This window comes from Cucumis melo, unplaced genomic scaffold (assembly GCF_025177605.1).
Source record: "Cucumis melo cultivar AY unplaced genomic scaffold, USDA_Cmelo_AY_1.0 utg000853l, whole genome shotgun sequence".
In the NCBI taxonomy this organism is placed as follows: Eukaryota; Viridiplantae; Streptophyta; class Magnoliopsida; order Cucurbitales; family Cucurbitaceae; genus Cucumis; species Cucumis melo.
In genome coordinates, this window is record NW_026124252.1 from 25,001 (window position 1) to 35,329 (window position 10,329).

Below are 10,329 nucleotides of genomic sequence, written 5' to 3' on the forward strand. Positions count from 1 at the left end.
ATGAACCGCCGGGAGCTCGTATGAGAGTTGGTTTAACTGCCCTAACTATGGCGGAATATTTCCGAGATGTTAATGAACAAGACGTGCTTCTATTTATCGACAATATCTTTCGTTTCGTTCAAGCGGGATCCGAAGTATCCGCGTTACTGGGTAGAATGCCTTCGGCTGTGGGTTATCAACCCACTCTTAGTACCGAAATGGGTTCCTTACAAGAAAGAATTACTTCTACCAAGGAAGGGTCCATAACTTCTATTCAAGCTGTTTATGTACCTGCGGACGATTTGACCGATCCTGCTCCTGCCACCACATTTGCACATTTGGATGCTACTACCGTACTATCAAGAGGATTAGCTGCCAAAGGTATCTATCCAGCAGTAGATCCTTTAGATTCAACCTCAACTATGCTACAACCGAGAATCGTTGGTGAAGAACATTATGAAACTGCGCAAAGAGTTAAACAAACCTTACAACGTTACAAAGAACTGCAGGACATTATAGCTATCCTTGGGTTGGACGAATTATCCGAAGAGGATCGCTTAACCGTAGCACGAGCACGAAAAATTGAGCGTTTCTTATCACAACCTTTTTTCGTAGCAGAAGTATTTACCGGTTCCCCGGGTAAATACGTTGGCCTAGCAGAAACAATTAGAGGGTTTAAATTAATCCTTTCCGGAGAATTAGATGGTCTTCCCGAACAAGCCTTTTATTTGGTAGGTAACATCGATGAAGCTACTGCGAAGGCTACGAACTTAGAAATGGAGAGCAAATTGAAGAAATGACCTTAAATCTTAGTGTCCTGACTCCGAATCGAATTATTTGGGATTCAGAAGTGAAAGAAATCATTTTAGTTACGAATAGTGGCCAAATTGGTGTATTACCAGATCACGCACCTATTGCCACAGCTGTAGATATAGGTATTTTGAAAATACGCCTTACTCCTAATGATGGATGGTTAACGATGGCTCTGATGGGTGGTTTTGCTAGAATAGGCAATAATGAGGTCACTATTTTAGTAAATGATGCGGAGAAGGCTAGTGACATTGATCCACAAGAAGCTCAGCAAACTCTCGAAATAGCGGAAGCCAACTTGAGGAAAGCTCAGGGCAAGAGACAAACAATCGAGGCAAATTTAGCTCTCAGACGAGCTAGGACACGAGTAGAGGCTATCAATGGCGTACCTAGTTAATGCGTCTAAATAATAAAGTGAAATGAAATTTTCATGGAAAAAAGAATTACAATTAAAAAATGAAATAAATATAGAGTCGGATGGAAAAGATAGAAAATCACTAGAACAAAGTTGAGTAGAAAAACTTATTAGATACCATTGCTTCTGTGGTATCTAATAAGTTCTACCTACTATTGGATTTGAACCAATGACTCCCGCCGTATGAAAGCGATACTCTAACCACTGAGTTAAGTAGGTCATTTATCATCACAAAGAAAAAAAAATGAGCCCTATCACATCGATAGATTATAAATCGAATATTATTGATAAGCAATACCAATCAAACAAATCAACAAAATAGATTATAGAATATTCATCTTGACAAGAAATTATCTACATGATAAGATATGTATCACAAGGGCTATAGCTCAGTTGGTAGAGCACCTCGTTTACACGCGCGCCAATGTTTTTCAGAGAAGTACATCATGTAATCAAAAAAGTTGATCTTATTGAGAAATCGATGTCTTACTCTATTACTTTTAGGGAACAAAACAAGAGAACAGTAGCCTGACAAAAAGTTCGGTCCGAATCGAGTGCCCCATTTAGGCACTAAAAAAATCCATCATTGATTTGAGATATTGATAAGGTGAATACCCAGTCTATTCAATGCTAGGCATAATGAGTATCAGGACCTCAAAAAAAAATGATCTTTCGTCCTATCTTATGAACAACTTTAAGGTGTATGAAGTTTCATATTTTATTCTTTAAGCAGAAGCAGGACGATAGAGATTCCATTTAACTTAAGTTGATCTAGGTCAGAAGCATACCTACGTCAGGATAACCCCTTCTTTGAAAAACTTTGGTAGTGCTCCGAGATTCGAATCAAAATAATGAATCAGAGCACATGGAACCATCTCCCTTTCTTTCTGTCAAGAAAAAATATGGTAGACTAACTTATTTATAACAGTTAATGAAAGAGCCCAATGCAAAAAAATGCATGTTGGGTCTTTGAAACAGTTCAAATCATTTTGATAATAATAAGTTTGATCTGTTTTACCGAGAAGGTCTACGGTTCGAGTCCGTATAGCCCTATATTATTAATAATTCAAAAATAGAATCGTTTTCCTTTCCTCATTATTGTTTGTATTGTTTGTAATTGGCCACTTGATTTGGTTCATCATTAATGTCTTATCTTTGTAGATGAATTACATATGAAAATTTTCCTATTTTCCCATACAAAATCAAGAAATTAGTAATACTTCTTTTCTTTGGGATACCTACCCAATTCTAGTAAATTTTTGGAGTCAAAATCATGACATGAAACCGGTTAAAAACTCCACCATAACCCAATGCAAATCGAATGCACTAGTAAATCACATGGATCTAGGAACGACTTACTGTATTTTATTTGTGGACAAGCTAGAGTTTGAGAAACGAAGATCTTTGGTAACTTTCATTGTAAACATTCTCAAATAGGCTTTTCTGTTGGTATACCTTATCTAGTAAAGCACAAAACTAAAGTAGTCGTCTTCTCTTTCCTTCTTCAATCACTAAAAGTTCCTAAATGGAAATTCCGACTATATGTATCCTCTCTATATAAATATATAATATTTAATATATATTTATTATGGATATAATAGATATTATATAAATAGGATTATAGTGGATGAATCTTCAAACGAGACATGTACCGATCGACTAATCCGGTATATTTTCCACATTGATAGGAGTACGTTTATGTTTCTGCTTTACGAATATGATATTTTCTGGGTATTTCTAATAATATCAAGTCTTATTCCTATTTTGGCATTTCTAATTTCTGGAGTTTTAGCCCCTCTTAGCAAAGAGCCAGAGAAACTTTCGAGTTATGAATCGGGAATAGAACCAATGGGCGATGCTTGGGTACAATTTAGAATCCGTTATTATATGTTTGCTCTAGTTTTTGTTGTTTTTGATGTTGAAACAGTTTTTCTTTATCCGTGGGCAATGAGTTTTGATGTATTAGGGGTATCCGTCTTTATAGAAGCTTTAATTTTCGTGCTTATCCTAATTGTCGGTTTAGTTTATGCATGGCGAAAAGGAGCATTGGAATGGTCTTAGTTTTTGAATATTCAGACAATTAAAAAAAACATTGAGACAGTTATGAATTCCATCGAGTTTCCCTTACTTGATCGAACAACCCAAACTTCAGTTATTTCAACTACATCAAATGATCTTTCAAATTGGTCAAGACTCTCCAGTTTATGGCCGCTTCTCTATGGTACCAGTTGTTGCTTCATTGAATTCGCTTCATTAATAGGTTCACGATTCGACTTTGATCGTTATGGACTGGTACCAAGATCTAGTCCTAGACAGGCAGACTTAATTTTAACAGCGGGTACGGTAACAATGAAAATGGCTCCTTCTTTAGTAAGATTATATGAGCAAATGCCTGAACCAAAATATGTTATTGCTATGGGAGCATGTACAATTACAGGAGGGATGTTCAGTACCGATTCTTATAGTACTGTTCGGGGAGTCGATAAGTTAATTCCTGTCGATGTGTATTTGCCGGGTTGTCCGCCTAAACCCGAGGCTGTTATAGATGCTATAACAAAACTTCGTAAGAAAATATCTCGAGAAATCTATGAAGATCGAATTAAGTCTCAAGAGGAAAATCGGTGTTTTACTACCAATCACAAATTTCATGTTGGCCCAAGTACTAATACTGGAAATTACGATCAAGGATTACTCTATCAACCATCATCTACTTCAGAGATCATCCCTCCTGAAACTTTTTTCAAATACAAAAGTGCAGTCTCTTCCTACGAATTAGTAAATTAGGCCGTATACTTTTTTTGTACAGAATAACAAAGCAAAGAACGAGTGAATCTTCATCAATTTTTCATTGTAAATGGGAAATACTTATACAAATAAAAATAAAAAAAATGGGGGGGGGGAGAAGATGCAGGGTAATTTGTCTTCTTGGCTAGTCAAACATGGACTGGTTCATAGATCTTTGGGTTTCGATTACCAAGGAATAGAGACTTTACAAATAAAGCCCGAGGAATGGCATTCCATTGCAGTCATTTTATATGTATATGGTTACAATTATCTACGTTCCCAATGTGCTTATGATGTAGCACCAGGCGGACTGTTAGCTAGTGTGTATCATCTTACGAGAATCGAGTATGGTATAGATCAACCGGAAGAGGTATGCATAAAAGTATTTGCCGCAAGGATAAATCCTAAAATTCCGTCTGTTTTCTGGGTTTGGAAAAGTGCGGATTTTCCAGAAAGGGAATCTTATGATATGTTGGGAATTTCTTATGATAATCATCCACGTCTAAAGCGTATCTTAATGCCTGAAAGTTGGGTAGGATGGCCCTTACGTAAGGATTATATTGCCCCCAATTTTTATGAAATACAAGATGCTCATTAAATAATACGAAACTAATCTTCACTTCGACAACTCAAGATATTCAAATACATTTTTACGTTCTCTTATAGATATAGCATAGTAATTGAAGTCTCATTCATCTTATTATTATTGATTAAAAAAAATACAATTAGAGATTTGGTGAGATTATCCAATTTGTAAGATACTTATTTTGGATGAGCCACAAGCTAATAGGATGAACTAAATGAGTTCTGCATTATGAACTATGTATCACGCATATGACTTATAGATGTGCTTTAAAAAGTCACATAGGGTGAAATGAAGAAATATAATATGAAAAGAGAATCGGATTCTATTTGTACTGTATCTGAGATGAATCTTGGCCATTCCCGCCTTTCAACTCCCCTAGACTAGACTTTTGGGTCTTATAAGGAACTAATTGAAACTTTCAAAATATGTATAAAATAGGAATTGAACGCCAGGAGACAGAGTATGAACAAATAAAAAAGAAGAGGAAACAAAAGAAAATTCTTTTCTTTTACATATCTATATACATCCTTTACATATTTCTATAAATATCCTCTTTATCTTTACTTGTCTATTTTCGACATCTATAAATAGAGTAAAAAAATATATATAGTTTAGTTAAAGGGTAGATTTCCAGACATCATCATGTATCAGTATTTTTCATGATCTATATTATTAATGAATCCGTAGAATAGATACTCATACAAATTCATGATGTGCCAAGAACCAGATTTGAACTGGTGACACGAGGATTTTCAGTCCTCTGCTCTACCAACTGAGCTATCCCCGGCCATTTCCGACACATTATCCTTATTTTAATAGATGACTTTGGTCTATGTCAATTGTAAATAAGAAAAAAGGTATTCCAAAGTCTTCTTTTTGAAGATATACGAAATTTCAGGGCTTGGATAAGCCTTTCGAAGTTTCAGTACAGTAGACAGTTAATCATTCAAATTTCACAGATTACTTGCGCAAGGATGTTCGTTTGTACGTCTATCATATAGAATATATACCACAAGCCTTGTGATAAGAAATCAAATTTCCGCTCAAATACGCTTGTGAAAGAGTCGAATGAATGAGAAACATAACAAAGTCTGAATTGCTAATGAACGGATAAATAATTAAAGAGGCCAACGGGCCTTTTTAGGGTTTTGGGGATAGAGGGACTTGAACCCTCACGATTTTAAAAGTCGACGGATTTTCCTCTTACTATAAATTTCATTTTTGTCGTTATTGACATGTAGAATGGGACTCTATCTTTATTCTATTCGATCTGATTAATCAATTCTTCAAAAGATCTATCAGACTATGATGGAGTAAATGATTTGATCAATGAATATTCGATTATTTTTTCAACTTGTAGATCTTGGAATCGATTCATAACAATTCGTTCATTTTTATATATAATTTTATATATATATATAAATATAAATATAAAAAATTATAGAAATATAAAAAATAGAGATTCGAGTTGTCATTAATCAATATAGTATTTCAGTACGTAATACGTTTATCTTTCATCGTTTCTGGAGTTTCGATGGAAGGATTCATTCCTTTACTAACGCAACGTCGTCAACTCCATTTGTTAGAACAGCTTCCATTGAGTCTCTGCACCTACCCTTTTTTTTCGGAAAAAAGGATTTGGCTCAGGATTGCCCATTTTTAATTCCAGGGTTTCTCTGAATTTGAAAGTTATCACTTAGTAGGTTTCCATACCAAGGCTCAATCTAATTAAGTCCGTAGCGTCTACCGATTTCGCCATATCCCCCTCTTTTAAGATTAGTATCGCATTATGATGTCCTTCCCCGTTTTCTTTCATTTGTATTATACTGGAACCACTCAAGTCATTAGAATACCGATTCCTCTATTGAAAAGTGTTTCCTCCTATTGGATTTCTTGTCTATCTTCTTTCATCTCTCTCTTCTCTATCGGAGACCCATATTTGTTCCGATCCAAAATGATTCTATCATTTCTGTATCTGCAATTCAATATATATCAATATAGATAGATATATGAACATATATATTTGCCCCTCTTTCTATTATTTTTTTAGTAAAAAATTTAATACTTAAACGGTCGATTCCCTTGTTCGTCTTATCTTCCACCTTTCAGAATGAAAACATAGAAACGCTTCATTATCATCTCAATTGCATTAAATGCAATTAAGATTAACACATTAATTATTGATACACATCCATTTGATAAATAGATCAAAATTTTCTATCGCTATATTCTATTAATCGTTATATTAATTATTATGTTCTATAATAGAACAATTCCAATATTGAATATTTATTTGAAATGAAATTAGATTCTATATTCATATTAATTAGGAATAGCTAAGATCCCAGTAATTTAGTAAATTACTATGCATGTAACATTTCTGTTATGTGAGCCCGCTTAGCTCAGAGGTTAGAGCATCGCATTTGTAATGCGATGGTCATCGGTTCGATTCCGATAGCCGGCTTTTCTCTATTGATTTTATTTTTGACATAATTGATAAATCAAATAAATAAAGAAACGACTTCTTACCCTTTTTCAAAGGTCACCGATCTATGATGTCGTAGGAACTTACTTACCTTTATGACTAAAGGAGGGGTTCTATTTCTGTAGAACAAATCAAGAAAGGAACTCTTACTTTTTTATATCATTTACATATACAATAGGATCCGGATATTGATCCAAGTTATCTAATTATTCTTTGTTTTGTAGTACAATACTTTACTGGATTTCACTTCATTTATAATATTTATCATTTAGTTTTCATTTAAGTTTATGAAATTTAAATAAAATAAAATGTTTATGAAATTTAAATAAAATAAAATAAGGAGTCTTTATGTCGCGTTACAGAGGGCCTCGTTTCAAAAAAATACGCCGTCTGGGGGCTTTACCGGGACTAACTAGTAAAAGGCCCAAAACCGGAAACGATCTTAAAAACCAATCGCGTTCCGGTAAAAAATCTCAATATCGTATTCGTTTAGAAGAAAAACAAAAATTGCGTTTTCATTATGGTCTTACAGAACGACAATTACTTAAATACGTTCGTATCGCCGGAAAAGCCAAGGATCAACGGGTCAAGTTTTACTACAATTACTTGAAATGCGTTTGGATAACATCCTTTTTCGATTGGGTATGGCTTCGACTATTCCTCAAGCCCGACAATTAGTTAATCATAGACATATTTTAGTTAATGGTTTCTATAGTGGATATACCAAGTTATCGGTGCAAACCCCGAGATATTATTACAGCAAAAGATGAAAAAAAATCGAGAACACTGATTCAAAATTATCTTGATTCATCCCCCCCTCAGGAATTGCCAAAACATTTGACTCTTCAGCCATTGCAATATAAAGGATTAGTCAATCAAATAATAGATAGTAAATGGGTCAGTTTAAAAATAAATGAATTGCTCGTTGTAGAATATTATTCTCGTCAGACTTAAACCTAACTAAAAAACAAGGGTTCGGACAATTTCGTCCTCCCCTTCGCCGAAGTCTAAGTAAAGAGACCGAAGGAAAGTAAGGTTTTGATCCGGAAATTTTTCTATCATTCATCTATCATTGATCGGTAGGGGGATTTTCATCTCTTGTGCATTCTTTCCAGTCTTTTCGTTTCCGTACCACAAAAATTCGAAATAAAGAATCCATAAAGGTCTAACCGTTGGAATAATAGTATCGATTGTTATTTGATTTGATACATTGTGGTCAGTAACATTGTTGAATTAGTACGGAAAGAGAGGGATTCGAACCCTCGGTAAACAAAAGCCTACATAGCAGTTCCAATGCTACGCCTTCAACCACTCGGCCCATCTCTCCTACAGAATGATTATGGCCCAGAAACCGAGTTAATAGTGAGTCATTAATATTCAATTTTTTTTTTGATAGGCACGTCCAACCAATTCTAACTATACAAATAATTTTTTTTTAACTATGTTTAATGGATACTTTTAGCTCATGATTCTATTTAGTTTTTTAAACTATGATTCCTTTTTTCTAAAAATTCGACTTTTACAGTTTTCGATTTTTCACCAACAACTGTTTATCCCATACATATATCTAGTCACAAGTTATGAATCATAGAATGATTATTCGATTCTTTTTGCTCTTTTTTGTATCATAATTCAATCAAAAAACTTCTAGAATTACCCCAGTCAGATAAATAAAATTCTTTTTTTCTTCAACTTCGCTGAAATCAGAATAGTTCTCTTCATTCTGATCCTACTACATTTGGATGAAATTTAACCGGATTGAAATATTTCTTCTCTTTTATTGATTCCTGTGAAATCAAAAAGAAACAATTTTAATATCGAGTGGGATTTTTTAATGAATCCGTTTTTATGTTATTTCGTACTATGCAATTCCTTTGTTTGTGGGATCATTTTCTCACGAGAGGTAATTAAAAGAAATTATAGAATGGGGTTGTTACCGATGCCTAGATCTGGTGGGATAAATGGAAATTTTATCGATAAGACCTTTTCAATTGTAGCCAATATCTTATTACGAATAATTCCGACAACTTCCGGGGAAAAAGAGGCATTCACCTATTACAGAGATGGTGCGATTTGATTTTTTTTTTTTTCAATTTTCTTTACCGCTCTCCGTCTTAGTAGAAAGACACAGTATTCGGGATAGAAAGAAAACAATAATTGAAATAAATCTACGCTTCTTGGAGGTGCAATTTGAAAATCAAAAAATTCCTTCTGTCGTGTATCCCCGATTAATGTAACCTTAGATGCTAGAATTGTCGATTCTAGTATTAAGCGAAAGGTGTAACCTATGGATTAAGTCAACCCTACTCCACTAGTAAAAATATTCACTAGTAAAAATAGGTAGCAGAGGGGAAGAAGCACTACACCTAGGAATCAACAACACGAAAACTTTGTTATAAATTATACCTTTTCCTTATCGGGATCGGAACTTAGAAAAATGGTTGGGACAACAAACATCCATCTCGTTTGTATTTTGGATACCTGTATAACCATCGAAGACTGTTGAAGTGACTAATTCCTGGAAATTTAGAGGCGTTGAGGACAAAGAAATTGTTAGAGTTACCATTTTTATTTTTATCTAGTAAACCATGCTTGATGTTAAGAAAAGATCTTTTACAGGAAGGTTGGCTAGAGATTTTTTGTAAAAACGCTAGTCCCATGAGTTCATAATGAGAGTATTTCAATGTTTTTTGATTTCATGTATTATTCTCATCTCATTATGCGCATCAGATAAAGGGGGAGCCGTATGAGATGAAAATCTCACGTACGGTTCTGGAACGGAGATTCTTTCAATGGAATAACGAACGACCGTAACGGATGTCGGCTCAATCCGAAGGAAATTATGCGGAAGCTCTACAGAATTATTATGAAGCTATGCGACTAGAAATCGATCCCTATGATCGAAGTTATATACTCTATAACATAGGTCTTATCCACACAAGGAACGGAGAACATACAAAAGCTTTGGAATATTATTTTCGGGCACTAGAACGAAACCCGTTCTTACCACAAGCTTTTAATAATATGGCTGTGATCTGTCATTACGTGCGACTATCTCCACTATAGAAAGAAAAAAAAAGAGAAAATTCGCTAATAAATACTAAAAAAAATAGGCTTTCTACATATGTATTGTCCAAACTAACGATTTGTATCAGCTGTAGCAAAGAAAGAAACTTCATAGAAGCAGAAATATGAAGAAATAGGTATGCCTAGATACTTTATTCTATGGATAAAGGATCTAATTGATAGAAGAAGCACCGTAAAGGATCA

The 10,329-nt window shown here is 34.4% G+C and overlaps 1 non-coding gene across 1 annotated transcript; it reads left to right on the forward strand.

Moving 5' to 3' along the window:
- The first annotated feature begins 6,965 nt into the window (after positions 1-6,965).
- On the forward strand, positions 6,966-7,038 carry TRNAT-UGU (transfer RNA threonine (anticodon UGU)). The gene has a single exon. It is a non-coding gene; the product is annotated as a tRNA-Thr (tRNA).
- Positions 7,039-10,329: the final 3,291 nt, after the last annotated feature.